This window comes from Eleutherodactylus coqui, chromosome 5, assembly GCF_035609145.1.
Source record: "Eleutherodactylus coqui strain aEleCoq1 chromosome 5, aEleCoq1.hap1, whole genome shotgun sequence".
In the NCBI taxonomy this organism is placed as follows: domain Eukaryota; kingdom Metazoa; phylum Chordata; class Amphibia; order Anura; family Eleutherodactylidae; genus Eleutherodactylus; species Eleutherodactylus coqui.
In genome coordinates this window covers 61,145,166-61,163,131 of record NC_089841.1, presented here as the reverse complement: position 1 = coordinate 61,163,131, position 17,966 = coordinate 61,145,166, and positions in this window count along the sequence as shown.

The following is a 17,966-nucleotide window of genomic DNA, read 5'->3' as shown; positions in this document are numbered from 1 at the left end:
TGCCCAGTTCTTGGCACCCCATTTTAAAAATAGACATAGACAAACTGGAGCAAGTTCAGAGAAGCGTTACCAGGATGGTGAGCGGTCTGCAAATCACGTCCTATGAAGAACGGTTAAAGGATCTGGGAATGTTTAGCTTGCAAAAAGAAGGCTGGGAGGAGACCTAATAGCTATCTACAAATATCTGAAGGGCCGTCAGTGCAGAGGGATCAGCCCAATTCTCATCTGCACAAGGAAAGACTAGAAACAATGGGATGAAACTGAAAGGGAGGAGACACAGATTAGATATTAGAAGAAAATTTGACAGTGAGGATGATCAATGAGTGGAACAGGATGCCATGGGAGGTGGTGAGTTCTCCTTCAATGGATGTGTTCAAACAAAGGCTGGACAGACATCTGTCTAAGATGATTTAGTGAATCTTGCATTGAGCAGGAGGTTGGACCCGATGAACCTGGAGGTCCCTTCCAACTTTACCTTTCTATGATTCTTTGAATTCTCTAGAGAGAGGTTTTGTAGTCAATTTCTGTTTTAGCTAATATATGGGGTCCATAAAAGTCACTCTTGATCAGCTTTATAAAGTCCCAATCAGGTACTTAGAAACTGAATTTCAACACTAGACAGTCCCTTTATACCCCATAAATTTTTAGTCCTAGTTCGGTCCATGGTATTTTGTTTCCAACTCTCCTTTTTGTTTTTACCCTAATGGCAAATTTGGCATCTGCCTCATGGAAGCCCATTGGTAATTACACTACACTGGATATAGAGGGAAGAAAGGTTTCTAGATTAATACTACCAACTCTATGTCCAAGCATGGTCCAAGCAGAACCTAATATTAATGGGAGCAGCCTCAGTCCATGCAAAGATTGATTGAACATGTTGGATTTATAATACTTTGTATCCCAGAATGGAAGCTGCTACTATATTTGTAGTAGCTGGCTCCCTTACTTCACAGAAATAGGCTGTGGCAAACTTGTATTCCCACATCATCCATTCATGACAGCTCACCTGGAGGTTGCCCTCTGATCTCTGTAGGGGCAGGAATACTGAGCCCAAAAGCACCCCTCCCTGCTCCAGTGTCGTTCCTGTCCCTATAGTGGACACAGACAATCAAGTTCCTTTTGCGTCAATATGATGGACCAGGCTTGATAGGGGGCTCCCTTAGCCTCTCCCGCTCCCGAAGGAAGCAATCGGAGTTGCTTTGATCCAGATAATGGATTGCTCGGCATGCTTATAATGATGCCATTACTGTGAATGAATGCACGGGACAGGTGTAAGCATATACTCTGCGCCTGTACTGCAATACAAAGAGTCAAGCCAGATGGAAGAGCTGAGATTTTTGATTTAGGCACACCTGCTGGGAAGCGGTGGTGTTTACCCCCGCTATAGCACAATATTTAAATTCCCTACTATCAGGGAATTTGTGGGTGGACTTCCCTTGGCCTGCAACTGGTCATCAATAAGGGTTTAACTTGCTTTGAGTGCCATGGACAGCTGTGAAGGAGATGTTTGCCCAGGAAAAACTGAGTGGCCCTCCTGGGCAAACATCTAAAAAGCAGCATTGTTGTAGCAATACAAGAGTTTCTTATTTACAGGGTGACAAATTCGGAGACCTAGGCCTAAGAAATGTGCTTTATGTGCAAAAAAAATTGGAAAAGAATGATAAAAAGCTATGTATGTAATATACAGCCAAAATGGTTAATTAGGCGACCTTCCTAAATTACACCAGGTGCATGGTTAAAGAGAAAATGCAAGCCTCTATAATTAAACTTTCCCCTGTTCCTCAACTGGGTCCTTCTAGGCCTGCTAAAAGACCCCGTGTTTTGGAATTACTTAGTTCAAATTCTGAAGACCCTATTCAGGATCTGTCAGATGGGTAACTAGCAGAGAAAGATGAGCCTTTGATACTTTGGAAAGTATAAGAAATACTACTACTCTACAAGTAATGTAGGATTGTCTTCCTAATTTAATGATCTCCATTAGTTGTTTTAGTGTGAGTGGGTTGAAGTGGAGAAGAGGTTGTCTATCTCAAGAGAATTTAAAGATGGACTTCTTTTAGTACCGGAGGATGTCAAGCTATGGGAAGAGATCCCCAAGTTTTGATGTGCAGGTAGCAAAAGTTGTAAAGATTATTCCAGTGACCAGGGATGAAAGTGGATACTATTCTACATTTTTAGTTAGCCTAATGGTTCCTTTACAACTATTAACTTGAAATCTCTTAATAAATGTATCATTTACCATAGATAAAAAAAGGAAAACATTGGATCTCCAATCCTACTGATTAATAAGGCTTATGTTATGTGTACAATTGACCTTAAAGGATGCATATTATCACATCCCTTTAGACCCAATATATCAGAAATACCTCAGGTTTGCCATTAGAAGGGGATTGGAGATATTCTATTTTCAATTTTTTTTTATCCTTACCCTTTGGCATTTGCACTGCTCCTAGTGTATTTGCCAAGGTTGGTAGTTGAACTGGTGACTCACCTCAGAGAAATGAGAATAAACATTATCCCATCCCTTGATTTCCTGGTTGTATTGAATACACCAGAGACCATTTGCAGTCATCTTATGAATGAATCTTCTCTCCAGATTGGGCTGGATTATTAATCCCTAATATTCTTGGGAGTTCTCCTTGATTCAGAGTCTGGTTTTGTCTTTCCGTCCTCAGACTAAAGTTCCATCCTTAGACTAAAGACGCTGCATGCCCTATCTTTTGGTTTCACCCATTGTCTTTAAAAAAAATAAAATAAATCTTATATGAATAGCACCAATTTATTCTGCAGTGCTTTCAAGCAGTTTATTTATTACTTCCCAGCAGCTGAGTACTCATTTTACAAGATGCCAAAAGTATGGAAGGCTGAGTCATCATTGAGCCGACTACCTGAGACATGCAGGGATTAAACCTGCAACCTTCAGGTCATGAGCAAGAGCTTAGGACTGGATTTCTGCTGACAGCACGCTGCACCACACAAGGCAAAGACATTGCATGGCACTCATGTGTGATGCTCATGCAATGTGATGTTTCCCATTGAAATCAATGGGAAATGCTTCCGAAACTCTTGCGCTTGTGAAATACGTGCCTGAGGATTGCAATTACACAGAAGCGCTGAGGTGTTTTTTTTTAATTAAAAATGCCATACATCCATGTTTAAAAAGCATGTTGGCAACTGCAATATATCATGCTCGCCCGTGTGAATGTAGCCTAAGGAGGAAAGCATTACCAGTCTGTTAATTTTCAGAGGGAGAGAGAATGTTTCAGTAGGAGAAGCAATGAAAATTCTTGGACAGAGGATATCCTGTATAGAGTTTGTTCCCTGGGTGCAGTTCCTTTCCAGACACTTGCAAAATTTTATTCTATCATTAGAAGTTAAAAATCCATGTTCTAGAGATGGGAAACTTAGGTTATATCTAGAGATGAGCGAGCACCAAAATGCTCGGGTGCTCGTTACTCGAGACGAACTTTTCGCGATGCTCGAGGGTTCGTTTCGAGTAATGAACCCCATTGAAGTCAATGGGCGACCCGAGCATTTTTGTATATCGCCGATGCTCGCTAAGGTTTTCATTTGTGAAAATCTGGGCAATTCAAGAAAGTGATGGGAACGACACAGCAACGGATAGGGCAGGCGAGGGGCTACATGTTGGGCTGCATCTCAAGTTCCCAGGTCCCACTATTAAGCCACAATAGCGGCAAGAGTGCCCCCCCCCCCCAACAACTTTTACTTCTGAAAAACCCTCATTAGCAAGGCATACCTTAGCTAAGCACCACACTACCTCCAACAAAGCACAATCACTGCCTGCATGACACTCCGCTGCCATTTCTCCTGGGTTACATGCTGCCCAACCCTACCCCCCTGCACGACCCAGTGTCCACAGCACACACCAAAGTGTCCCTGTGCAGCCTTCAGCTGCCCTCATGCCACACGCTGGCCTCATAGCCACACCACCCTCATGTCTATTTATAAGTGCGTCTTCCATGAGGAGGAACTGCAGGCACTCACTGCAGAGGGTTGGCTCGGCCAGGCAGCAACTCTCTTTAAAAGGGGCGGGGCGATAGCCCATAATGCTGTACAGAAGCAATGAGAAATCCAATCCTGTGCCACCTCCATCAGGAGCTGCACACGTGGGCATAGCAATGGGGAACCCATGTGCCACACACCATTCTGTCAAGGTGTCTGCATGCCCCAGTCAGACCGGGGTTTTTTAGAAATAGTCACAGGCAGGTACAACTCCGCAATGGGAATTCCATGTGCACCCACAGCATGGGTGGCTCCCTGGAACCCACCGGCTGTACATAAATGTATCCCATTGCAGTGCCCATCACAGCTGAGGTAACGTCCCATTAAATGCAGGTGGTCTTCGGCCCACACTGCATGCCCCAGTCTGACCGGGGTTTTTAATACATAGACACTGGCAGGTACAAATCCCTAATGTGAAGTCCCTGTGGACACACCGCATGGGTGGCTCCCTGGAAGCCACCGGCGGTACATAAATAAATCCCATTGCATTGCCCATCACAGCTGAGGTAACATCAGGTTTAATGCAGGTGGGCTTCGGCCCACACTGCATGCCCCAGTCAGACTGGGGTTCTTTAGAAGTGGACACATGGAGTTACAACTCCGTGTGGACCGACAGCATGGGTGGCTCCCTGGAACCCACCGGCGGTACATAAATATATCCCATTGCAGTGCCCAGCACAGCTGAGGTAGCATCAGCTTTAATGCAGGTGGGCTAAAAATTACTAGGATTACACTGTAGGCGAGGGCCCAAAAAATTGGTGTACCAACAGTACAAATGTACTTCAGAAAAATTGCCCATGCCCAACCAAGAGGGCGGGTGAATCCCATTAATCGCTTTGGTTAATGTGGCTTAATTTGTAACTAGGCCTGTAGGCAGCCCAGTTCAAATAAAAATTGGTTCAGGTGCAAGTTTCAACGCTTTATTGAATTGAGCATTGAAACGTATAAACATTGTTTTCAAAGGTTATATGACTGAGCCTTGTGGGCATAAGAAAAATTGCCAAAAACTTAGAGGCAGCGTTAGTCCAACTGGCTAGTGTCGAGAAATTTACGACGTGGACCCCTCAAACTAATAATTTTAAAAAATACCTTTTATTAGAATTATTTAAAAAGAGGAAGAACAAACACACATTAACTAGATAAGTAAGAAAAAAATCTAGACTCAGTTGATGCCACTCAAATCAACAGATAAAGACCAAGTCCGCTGGCTTAAGAAGGTCAATCCAGCTATTGCGTATTATTGGTCTTCAAAAGTGACTAATTTGTCTGAAATGTATTACGGTTTGTTACGCAGGTGTCGTTTTGGTGATAAAACCATGACATGTGCGAGACCAAATATATTACGTACCCCAACGCGTTTCCCCCACACCGTGGGTTCTTCAGGGGTTCGATATATCAATTTCAAGGGGTAGACTGGGTGGTGGCTTAGTTAGGATAGATAGTTGGTTATTTAGCCTCACAGTATTCAGAATGGCCTTAGCAATAAAAGGACATATGATACATGCAAACAGAAAAAAAGATCTGTTTTAGGCTGACCGATACGACCAAGTTGGTAGCCTATGGTCGTAATCAGAGAAATATATATTCCAATGAGGCTATTTCGAAAATCTCACACCAACACTAGCCGGAACTAGCGTGGAGTTTAGTGTGGAATTTAGAACAATTCTATTCTCCTAGATGGAGTCTAGCCGGAATGATATATTCCGATTACAGAATTGCGCCGTTCAATAAGCTCCCTAAACTGCTATTTCAAGCACTCCAGAATTGAAGAGCATGGTTGTGAAGATGAACCTATGCTGCCTATAAGGATGCCTAGTAATAAGGTATTCAAGTTAGAGCCTATGATAACTGAAAGAAAATAAATGAAAAAACCGGCGGCATGTCAGTCCTGGTGGTGGGTTGACAGCAAGCAAAAATTGCCCGTTCGGCGTGATTACGTGAGGTTTCAGGAGGAGGAGCAGGAGGAGGAGGATGAATATAATACACAGATTGAGGAAGCTAAAAGGTCCCCGTTTTTGATGGTGATAGAGAACGATGCTTCCATCCGCGGGTGCAGCCTATGTATCGCTGCTGTCCGCTGGTGAAGAAGAGAAGTCTGGAGAAATCCAGGCTTTGTTCATCTTGATGAGTGTAAGCCTGTCGGCACTGTCGGTTGACAGGCGGGTACGCTTATCCGTGATGATTCCTTCAGCCGCACTAAACACCCTCTCTGACAAGACGCTAGCCGCAGGACAAGCAAGCACCTCCAGGGCATACAGTGCGAGTTCAGGCCACGTGTCCAGCTTTGACACCCAGTAGTTGTAGGGGGCAGAGGCGTCACCGAGGACAGTCGTGCGATCGGCTACGTACTCCCTCACCATCCTTTTACAGTGCTCCCGCCAACTCAGCCTTGACTGGGGAGCGGTGACACTGTGTTGCTGGAGAGCCATAAAGCTGTCAAGGGCCTTGGACAGTGTTCCCCTGCCTGTGCTGTACATGCTGCCTGATATCCATGCCTCCCCTGCTACCTGGCCCTCGGAACTGCGCCTTCTGCCACTAGCGCTGTCGGATGGGAATATTACCATCAGTTTGTCCGCCAGGGTCCTGTGGTATAGCATCACTCTCGAACCCCTTTCCTCTTCGGGTATGAGAGTGGAAAGGTTCTCCTTATACCGTGGGTCGAGCAGTGTGTACATCCAGTAATCCGTAGTGGCCAGAATGCGTGTAACGCGAGGGTCACGAGAAATGCATCCTAACATGAAGTCAGCCATGTGTGCCAGGGTACCTGTACGGAACACATGGCTGTCCTCACTCGGAAGATCACTTTCAGGATCCTCCTCCTCCCCCTCCTCCTCCTCAGGCCATACATGCTGAAAGGATGACAGGCAAGCAGCATGGGTACCCTCAGCAGTGGGCCAAGCTGTCTCTTCCCCCTCCTCCTCATGCTCCTCCTCCTCCTCCTCAACGCGCTGAGATATAGACATGAGGGTGCTCTGACTATCCAGCGACATACTGTCTTCCCACGCCTCCGTTTCCGAGTGCAAAGCGTCTGCCTTTATGCTTTGCAGGGAACTTCTCAAGAGGCATAGCAGAGGAATGGTGACGCTAATGATTGCAGCATCCCCGCTCACCATCTGGGTAGACTCCTCAAAGTTTCCAAGGACCTGGCAGATGTCTGCCAACCAGGCCCACTCTTCTGTAAAGAATTGAGGAGGCTGACTCCCACTACGCCGCCCATGTTGGAGTTGGTATTCCACTATAGCTCTACGCTGCTCATAGAGCCTGGCCAATATGTGGAGCGTAGAGTTCCACCATGTGGGCATGTCGCACAGCAGTTGGTGCACTGGCAGATTAAACCGATGTTGCAGGGTCCGCAGGGTGGCAGCGTCCGTCTTGGAGATGCGGAAATGTGCGCTGACCCGGCGCACCTTTCCGAGCAGGTATGACAAGTGTGGGTAGCTTTTCAGAAAGCGCTGAACCACCAAATTAAAGACATGGGCCAGGCATGGCACGTGCGTGAGGCTGCAGAGCCGCCACCAGGTTACGGCCGTTGTCACACACGACCATGCCCGGTTGGAGGCTCAGCGGCGCAAGCCAGCGGTCAGTCTGCTCTGTCAGACCCTGCAGCAGTTCGTGGGCCGTGTGCCTCTTCTCTCCTAAGCTGAGTAGTTTCAGCACGGCCTGCTGATGCTTGCCCACCGCTGTGCTGCCACGCCGTGCGACACCAACTGCTGGCGACGTGCTGCTGACACATCTTGATTGCGAGACAGAGGTTGCGTTGGAGGAGGAGGAGGGTGGTTTAGTGGAGGAAGCATACACCGCCGCAGATACCAGCACCGAGCTGGGGCCCGCAATTCTGGGGGTGGGTAGGACGTGAGCGGTCCCAGGCTCTGACTCTGTCCCAGCCTCCACTAAATTCACCCAATGTGCCGTCAGGGAGATATAGTGGCCCTGCCCGCCTGTGCTTGTCCACGTGTCCATTGTTAAGTGGACCTTGCCAGTAACCGCGTTGGTGAGGGCGCGTACAATGTTGCGGGAGACGTGGTCGTGCAGGGCTGGGACGGCACATCGGGAAAAGTAGTGGCAACTGGGAACCGAGTAGCGCGGGGCCGCCGCCGCCATGATGTTTTTGAAAGCCTCCGTTTCCACAAGCCTATACGGTAGCATCTCCAGGCTGATCAATTTGGCTATGTGCACGTTTAACGCTTGAGCGTGCGGGTGCGTGGCTGCGTACTTGCGCTCAAACAGTGGCGCTAGCGACGTCTGGACGCTGCGCTGAGAGACATTGCTGGATGGGGCCGAGGACAGCGGAGGTGAGGGTGTGGGTGCAGGCCGGGAGACGGTAGTGCCTGTGTCCTCAGAGGGGGGTTGGATCTCAGTGGCAGGTTGGGGCACAGGGGGAGAGGTAGTGGTGCAAACAGGAGGCGGTGAATGGCCTTCGTCCCACCTTGTGGGGTGCTTGGCCATCATATGCCTGCGCATGCTGGTGGTGGTGGCTCCCCAGCTGATCTTGGCGCGACAAAGGTTGCACACCACTGTTTGTCAGGCGTCTCTGTGAAAAACTGCCACACCGTAGAGCACCTTGACCTCTGCAGGGTGGCATGGCACGAGGGGGCGCTTTGGAAAACAGTTGGTGGATTATTCGGTCTGGCCCTGCCTCTACCCCTGGCCACCGCACTGGCTCGGCCTGTGCCCACACCCTGACTTGGGCCTCCGCGTCCTCGCCCGCGTCCACGTCCTATAGGCCTACCCCTACCCCTCAGCATGGTGTATTACCAGTAGTGCAGAGACAGAACGCTGTAATTAAATGTGCCGCTTATTGGCCTGTGGTTGGAGGCTCACTTCGCTTACCGAACGCACAGCAGAGCCAGGAAATAATTTTGCGCAAGCCTGCTGTAACACTTAGCTGGCTGCGTATGAATTAGGAGGACAACTACACCCAGCACAGACCCAGTACACTGAGGACAGTCACAGGCAGCCCAAATAGATTTTTTTTCCCAAATGTTTTTGGAAAGGCCCACTGCCTATATTCAATAAATATATGTCTTCTGTCCCTGCCTCACCGCTACTGGCCCTGGAGTATGTAAAATAACTGTAGAAAGTTGCATTGTGGACAGGAATACAGCGGTGATGTAACAGCCAACACAGAGCCAGGAAATAATTTTGCGCAAGCCTGCTGTAACACTTAGCTGGCTGCGTATGAATTAGGAGGACAACTACACCCAGCACAGACCCAGTACACTGAGGACAGTCACAGGCAGCCCAAATAGATTTTTTTTCCCAAATGTTTTTGGATAGGCCCACTGCCTATATTCAATAAATATGTCTTCTGTCCCTGCCTCACCACCACTACTGGCCCTCTGCACTGTGACAGCCCTTCAGATATTTGTAGACAGCTATTAAGTCTCCTCTCAGCCTTCTTTTTTGCAAGCTAAACATTCTCAGATCCTTTAACTGTTCTTCATAGAACATGATTTGCAGACCACTTACCATCTTGGTAACTCTTCTCTGAACTTGCTCCAGTTTGTCTATGTCTTTTTTAAAGTGGGGTGCCCAGAACTGGACACAGTATTCCAGATGAGGTCTGACTGAGAAAGAGTAGAGGGGGACAATTACCCCCTGTGATCTAGACTCTGTGCTTCTCTTAATACATCCCAGAATTGTGATTGCCTTTTTGGCTGCTGCATCACAACGTTGACTCATGTTCAGTCTATGATCTATTAGTATACCTAAGTCTTCTTCACATGTGCTTCTGCTTAAACCAATTCCTCCCATTCTGTATGTGCTTTTTTCATTTTTCTTGCCCAGATGTAGGACTTTGCATTTGGCCACTCATTGATCCCCCTCGCTGTCAGAAAGTGTCTTCTAATATCAAATGTGTCTCCTCCCTTTCAGTTTCATCCCATTGCTTCTAGTCTTTCCTTGTGTAAATGAGAATAGGGCTGATCCCTGCACTGTGACAGCCCTTCAGATATTTGTAGACAGCTATTAAGTCTCCTCTCAGCCTTTTTTTTCCATGCTAAACATTCCCAGATCCTTTAACCGTTCTTCATAGGACATGATTTGCAGACCGCTCACCATCTTGGTAACTCTCTGAACTTGCTCCAGTTTTTCTATGTCTTTTTTAAAGTAAGGGGGCCAGAACTGGACACAGTATTCCAGATGAGGTCTGACTAAGGAAGATAGAGGGGGATAATTACCTCACGTGATCTAGACTCTATGCTTCTCTTAATAAATCATTTTCACATGTGCTGCTGCTAGGCTCAATTCCTCCCATTCTCTATGAGTTTTTTTTTTTTTCATTTTTCTTGCCCAGATGTAGGACTTTGCATTTCTCCTTGTTAAATACCATTCTGTTAGTCGCTGCCCACTGTACAAGCTTTTCCAGATCTTTTTAAATACTCTGTCTCTCTTCCTTAGTATGAGCGATCCCTCCTAGCTTTGTGTCATCAGCAAATTTGATCAGTTTCCTATCAGTTCCCTCCTCCAGATCATTTATAAAAATGTAAAACAACACTAGGCCTAGGGCAGAGGCTTGTGGTACCCCACTTGATACATTCTTCCACTTGGATGTGCAGCCATTTATGACCACTCTTTGAGTACGATCACTCAGCCAGTTGTGAATCCACCTAACAGTTGCCTTGTCAATCCCATATTTGGTCATTTTTTCAATAAGTATGGTATGAGATACTTTGTCAAATGCTTTACTAAAGTCAAGAAAAACTATATCCACCGCATTTCCCTGATCAACCCAGTCGGTGATACTATCATAGAAGGAAATTTGATTAGTCTGACATGACTTGCTTGTTACAAACCCATGCTGGCTCCATTTTCATCCAAGTACTTGCATACATGCTGTTTAATAATTTGTTCAAAGATCTTTCCCGTCAGGCTCACAGGCCTGTAGTTTTTTTTTTTTTTTACACTTTTTCACTGTAGCTGGGGCATCCACAGGAGCCTCAGTTACAGGAAAAAGCATCCCCTGTAGTAGCAATAGTCACTAGCAGCGCTGATCAGGGGCTACTACAACCCTGCAGCTCTGCTGTAGCAAGGAATCCCGATGGTCATGTTACTGCTGGCTCGCGCAGTGGAAGTTATACGCTGTGTACTTGGGAAAGGAGAAGGCAGAAAGGGTTGAAACCCACTTCTCCCCCCTCCTCCAGGTTATTATCTGTGACTAACAGCTGACAACCCGACCTGCTTCTGATTGATTACAGAAGCAGGAGCTTTAATCCCCCCCAGCCCTGCTGTACTATTACAATTGGCTGGGTTTAAAGCCCAGGACCAAGCACCGTAAATTTACAGTGCTTGGTCCTTAATGGTATAAAACAACAAAAAAAAAACATTTTATGGATCGGTTTCCTGGGCAATTTTGATTATGACGTAAGGTGTATTAGGAGACTTATTTGCGCTGGAATTGTTACAATTTGAGTGGCATAAAACTGTAAATGCATACAAATGTTTTGGGAAATTATTAGAATCTACGTTTTCTAAACCAACTTGTATTAAATGTATATTGTCCCATATTTGTGTGATTAGATTATTTGTGTTTACAGCTGCCACATTCTCAATAATGCCATATTATTAAATTTATACTTCCACAAAGCAAGGTTTAATGGTCTCTATCAAGCCTATTATGGACAGGTTTAGAGCCATATCCTCCATAGCAGAAGTTGTTCATACTGATTACATTGAGCAGATGGCACATTAATCACGTTTCTGCCTTCTAGCACATTCACTTAGTTCTAGTAATGTGATGAACATTTCTAAAATTGCAGCAATGAATGGATAAATAAATAAGCTATTATCAATGTGTTAAGGTATATGAAGGTAGTTCGTGCAGTTACCCTCCTCCTTTCTCTGTCTGTAATGGAGACCAATCAAGGTAAGCCCCTCCCCTTTGCATTGGACAGTCTTAGATGCAGAAGACTAGGACTTCATGCAACCTTGTTTTTTCATGCAACTTTGATGTCCTAAGAAAAAATATATATATTGCACTGATAGGTAGTTTGCCTGTATTCTGCTTGTGCAGAAAGTAGCAAGATAACAGAATATTCCCACCAAAACAGCTTAGTGTATAAATACTGTATCAGAACCAAGCGTAGTATATAAATACAGCACAACCCAACTTCAGTACATAGATAAAAAAATCAAAAATCAAATCATGGTATTTGTATAGCGCCAACTTATTCCGCAGCGCTTTCAGGTAATTATTACTTATTACCCCCCACCAAGCTGGGTTCTCATTTTACCGACCTCGGAAGGATGGAAGGCTGAGTCAACCTTGAGCCGGCTACCTGATTCGCAGATACAATACTAGAACCAAGCTCACAACAAACACAGCCCCAAATTCAAGCTACGAATATACATACATCACCAGAATCAAACTCATAACATTAACCCTTTCCAAACCAATTTGTATCCTAGTTTCCCTAGAGGGCTTACTCTTTTCTGCCATTATACAACAGCACTATATGCTGGCTAAAGCCAGTACTGCATGAAGTGACACGTTGGATAGGCTCACACAGCAGAGAGGCTAGCAATATACACTAAGAGAACCCCGACAGACGTCTTCCAACATCGGAGCTATACAGCCTTAAATCATAATGTTTTTAGACATCAGACAGTGGATTGGAAAGGGTTAATGCAGTAGTAGAACTAAGTAATTGTGCTATGGGGAGAGATGAGCGAGTATACTCGCTAAAGGCAATTGCTCGAGCGAGCATTGCCTTCAGCGAGTACCTGCCCGCTCGAGACGGAAGGTTCGGGTGTCGGCGCAGGCGGAGCGGTGAGTAGCGGCAGTCAGCAGGAGGGAGCGGGGGGGGGGGGGGGAGAGAGGGAGAGAGAGATCTCCCCTCCGTTCCTCCCCGCTCTCCCCCGCAGCTCCCTGCCCACCGCCGGCACCCGAACCTTGAGTCTCGAGCAGGCAGGTACTCAGGTACTCGCTAAAGGCAATGCTCGCTCGAGCAATTGCCTTTAGCGAGTATACTCGCTCATGTCTAGTTACGGGGATGCTGAAGAGAGAGGTGATCCCAATGACTTATTCCACTTGACAGTGTGCGACTAACTCACAATGCAGACTTCCAGGTATTGGTCTAGAACTGCTCCACTTTACAAAGAATGTTTGCTGGATGGAACTTGATCCCGGCCAAATTTATACACAAACTATGGTACACAATCTAAGAGTCCAGAGCAGTGGATCACCGCACACCGGATCTTGGCGTCTGTTGACTTAGCATTTTCAAGCTCACAGGAAGGCGTGTATGATTCTCGTATTCCGATTATTTTTGGACTCTCAGACTCTGCCCTAAACAATCTGTGTGGTGCTAAACGCAAGAGTCCGCCCCCAGGATCAATCACATACATTACAACATAATAGGCGGTCAATGGTTTCCACAGTACCTTCAAATAAACACTTTTAGGACATGACATGGCAAAACCGTACAAGAATATTATAACATTTCAAAAGATGACAGTCTTAATGGGAAATTTGTCATAGAGACGGGGGGAGGGGGGGGGGCAACTCCACGGATTACCTGTTCCCTCAACTTTGAGCCCCATAACATAGTTTATGCAGCTTAAAGGTAATGACAGGTTCCCTTTAAATGTGACTAGAGGTGTTGAGTCTCTTTGCATGCTGCCAAGCTACTGGAGTAAAGCTCCCTCTTAAAAAGTAGAGCGAAAGGTGTAACAAATGTACTTTTTGGAGCAAATCTATAGTCCACTTTTCTAAACTGATCTGCGGGAAAAAAAATACAACTTAAGCCAGAATTCTGGTGCAGCATTAATCATAGACATGCTCTGTAGTTATGGTCAGTAGGACCTTAGTAGAGATGAGCGAGCATACTCGCTAAGGGCAATTGCTCGATCGAGCATTGCCCTTAGCGAGTACCTGCCCGCTCGGGAGCAAAGATTCGGCTGCCGGCGGCGGGCGGGGAGCAGCGGAGGAGAGCGGGGAGGAATGGAGGGGAGATCTCTCTCTTCCTCTCTCCCCCCACTCCCCCTTGCTCATGGCCGCAACTCACCTGCCACCCGCTTCGGCAGCCGAATCTTTGCCCCCGAGCAGGGAGATACTCGCTAAGGACAATGCTCGATCGAGCAATTGTCCTTAGCGAGCATGCAGGCTCATCTCTAGACCTCAGTGACCCACAACTGTTGAGTACACACTCTTGGTATGGGGATGCAGCACATGCTGCCTTAGCATCTACTTCCTCAGGTTCTACTAAGGTGTCTACTGCCCAACTCCCATTTATTTCTTCAGACCTTTAATATCCATTTGTACATTTTCCCTTTACTTCAGGGATGATTGTGTTGTAAGACACAAAGGTAAAAGGAATGTGATTAATTGTGTAACCGATCTGTAGGCAGTGCGCACCTGCCGCCGATGGAGCTGAACACACTGAATTATTTATAACAGATTTAAAACCTTACAGTAAAATCTCCAGTAAATTATGTATTTCTGTAAAATGTGAACTCCAAATATTCTCATCATAAATGTTGATTACAAGCTGCTTTTTTGTTTCATCTGTTTGACTAGCTGGTAATATTTGTCAAGTGTATAATACTTCAATAAAGAAACTTCTATTCTCTGATCATAAATTAGACAGGCACAAGAGAAAGCAAAAGAGTAATTCAAATCAGAAATGCAGTAGTTTTTATTATTACACATAGGAGCAGTATTATAGTAGTTATATTCTTGTACATAGGAGGCAGTATTATAGTAGTTATATTCTTGTACATAGGGGGCAGTCTTATAGTAGTTATATTCTTGTACATAGGGGCAGTATTATAGTAGTTATATTCTTGTACATAGGGGGCAGTATTATAGTAGTTATATTCTTGTACATAGGGGGCAGTATTATAGTAGTTATATTCTTGTACATAGGGGGCAGTATTATAGTAGTTGTATTCTTGTACATAGGAGGCAGTATTATAGTAGTTATATTCTTGTACATAGGGGGCAGTATTATAGTAGTTATATTCTTGTACATAGGGGCAGTATTATAGTAGTTATATTCTTGTACATAGGGGGCAGTATTATAGTAGTTATATTCTTGTACATAGGGTGCAGTATTATGGTAGTTATATTCTTGTACATAGGAGGCAGTATTATAGTAGTTATATTCTTGTACATAGGGGGGCAGTATTATAGTAGTAATATTCTTGTACATAGGAGCAGTATTATAGTAGTTATATTATTGTACATAGAGGCAGTATTATAGTAGTTATATTCTTGTACATAGGGGGCAGTATAATAGTAGTTATATTCTTGTACATAGGGGGCAGTATTACAGTAGTTATATTCTTGTACATAGAAGGCAGTATTATAGTAGTTATATTCTTGTACATAGGAGCAGTATTATAGTAGTTATATCCTTGTACATGGGAGACAGTATTATAGTAGTTATATTCTTGTAGATAGGGGGCAGTATTATAGCAGTTATATTCTTGTACATAGGGGGCAGTATTATAGTAGTTCTATTCTTGTACATAGGGGCCAATATTATAGTAGTTATATTCTTGTACATAGGGGGCAGTATTATAGTAGTTATATTCTTGTACATAGGAGCCGTATTATAGTAGTTATATTCTTGTACATAGGGAGCAGTATTATAGTAGTTATATTCTTGTACATAGGGGGCAGTATTATAGTAGTTATATTCTTGTACATAGAAGCAGTATTATAGTACTTATATTCTTGTACATAGGTGCAGTATTATAGTAGTTATATTCTTGTACATAGGGGGCAGTACTATAGTAGTTATATTCTTGTACATAGGAGGCAGTATTATAGTAGTTATATTCTTGTACATAGGGGGCAGTATTCAGTATTATAGTGATATTCTTGTACATAGGAGGCAGTATTATAGTAGTTATATTCTTGTACATATGGGCAGCATTATAGTAGTTATATTCTTGTACATAGGGGTAGTATTATAGTAGTTATATTCTTGTACATAGGAGGCAGTATTATAGTAGTTATATTCTTGTACATAGGAGGCAGTATTATAGTAATTATATTCTTGTACATTGGGGTCAGTATTATAGTAGTTATATTCTTGTACATAGGGAGCAGTATTATAGTAGTTATATTCTTGTACATAGGGGGCAGTATTATAGTAGTTATAGTCTTGTACATAGGAGGCAGTATTATAGTAGTTATATTCTTGTACATAGGGGCAGTATTATAATAGTTATATTCTTTTACATAGGGGAGCAGTATTATAGCAGTTATATTCTTGTACATAGGGGACAGTATTATAGTAGTTATATTCTTGTACGTAGGAGGCTGTGTTACAATAATGTTTTTTGTGGGCATAAAATATACCTAAGAGTTGGTGAAGATATTCAGGTTAGTTTATTATAAGTTTAGGTGCATAGAGCAGTTCTCTTTTTTATGCTCAGCATGCATGATGGTACAGATATTTTGTAAAAAAAATACAGAGTCTTAGCTTAATGACCTCATTCACAGACATAGTGGCATGTGTATGCATCCTAGCCTGGGTGCATACGTTCCAGGGAGCAGCTTGGGCCCAGTTCCAAAGATAGCTGATCCCCCCTTTATTGAGGTGATGTCCCTGCTCAATTAGGTCTGTGTCACTAACCCAAGTAGAAGATAGAGAGGTGCCTATCTGTGGTAATTCCCCTGGTGTTCCCTATCCCTCTGGGTCACGTTTATGTGGGCCTGGTGCTCACTTGCCCTCATGAACATATCTGGTGGCAATATCAGTTGTAACTGGCATTGGTAAGTCTGAATAGAACATTCATTGTGAGACACCACTGCAAATGTATTCATGCACATAAAGAAAATAAAACTGCGCTATTGTGAGAGTTGTAGTTATTGTACTTTCCAAGTGTTAATGGCACTTTAAAATTGTAATTCCTAGGTGTTAATGAGTAAACCATTCACCATTAGGTCTCATTGACTGGATTTGTTAATCGCTTTGCCACATAAAATATGGTGAAAATGAGAAAAGGAATAATTAATAAGAAACTATGCGAATTGTATGCTGATAAATGTATTTAGCCTTTTTAGAGCACCATTTTCCTTACACAGAGCCCCAAGTCCACTATAGTGGGAATTGTTGTCTTTATAGCATACCATTTTGTTATTTAATCCATTGTTTGAACAGTATGTATTATGCTCCCCCTTGTGGTGGCTGCTGGTAGTAAGAAATGTATTATTTAACACTCTGCAGGGGATTAACAGCTCGTATTAGAGAATTGGAGCTCCGAACATTTTTAAAAACATTGGCTGAGATTAATCTGCAAAAATGTTTGACCTAAAAATGACATGGTGCAAAGTTAGGGATTCCCTTTAAAGTTTAGCCAATGGTACAAAATTAACCATAATTCCTCAGTACTCTATTATAGTTGTACAGGGTGGGCCACAGAAAAGTAGCCCGCCTCTGACAATAATGCAACAGGAAGAACGAATAGGTAGATTTTTTTCCCCTATAGTTTTACTGATTTCCCCACATTACAACAGATGCTGGAAGTAGTCCTCGTTCACTTCTATGCACCTAACTGTACATTGCAGCATGTTGGCTGATACTTCAACAGTGATGTTGTGGATAGTGTTCATGATGTTTTCCTTAAATTCATTCTGGGTATACAGATAAATTTCCCCACTGATCAAAATTGCACTTGGACAAGTTGTGCATAGTTTGCACTTCCATAAACCGTTCATGAACCTGTACTGGGGGTCGCGGGAGGTGTGCATGTTGCCCTATCTTTAGTTTGAAAATGCAATATATTCTTTCCTCTTGTGTGTGTTGGCCATACGACTGTTCAAAAATGTCCAGATACACCGTGATATTCAGTTAATTTGAAGAAAATTGGGCCCATTGTGTTTCTGACACTGCGCACCAAATGCCAATTTTTTGGTCGTGCAGCAGTGTTTTGTGAGGCCTCGGTCACGCGCTTGCGATCTGCAGATATATAGACGCAATGCATAGCATGAATGG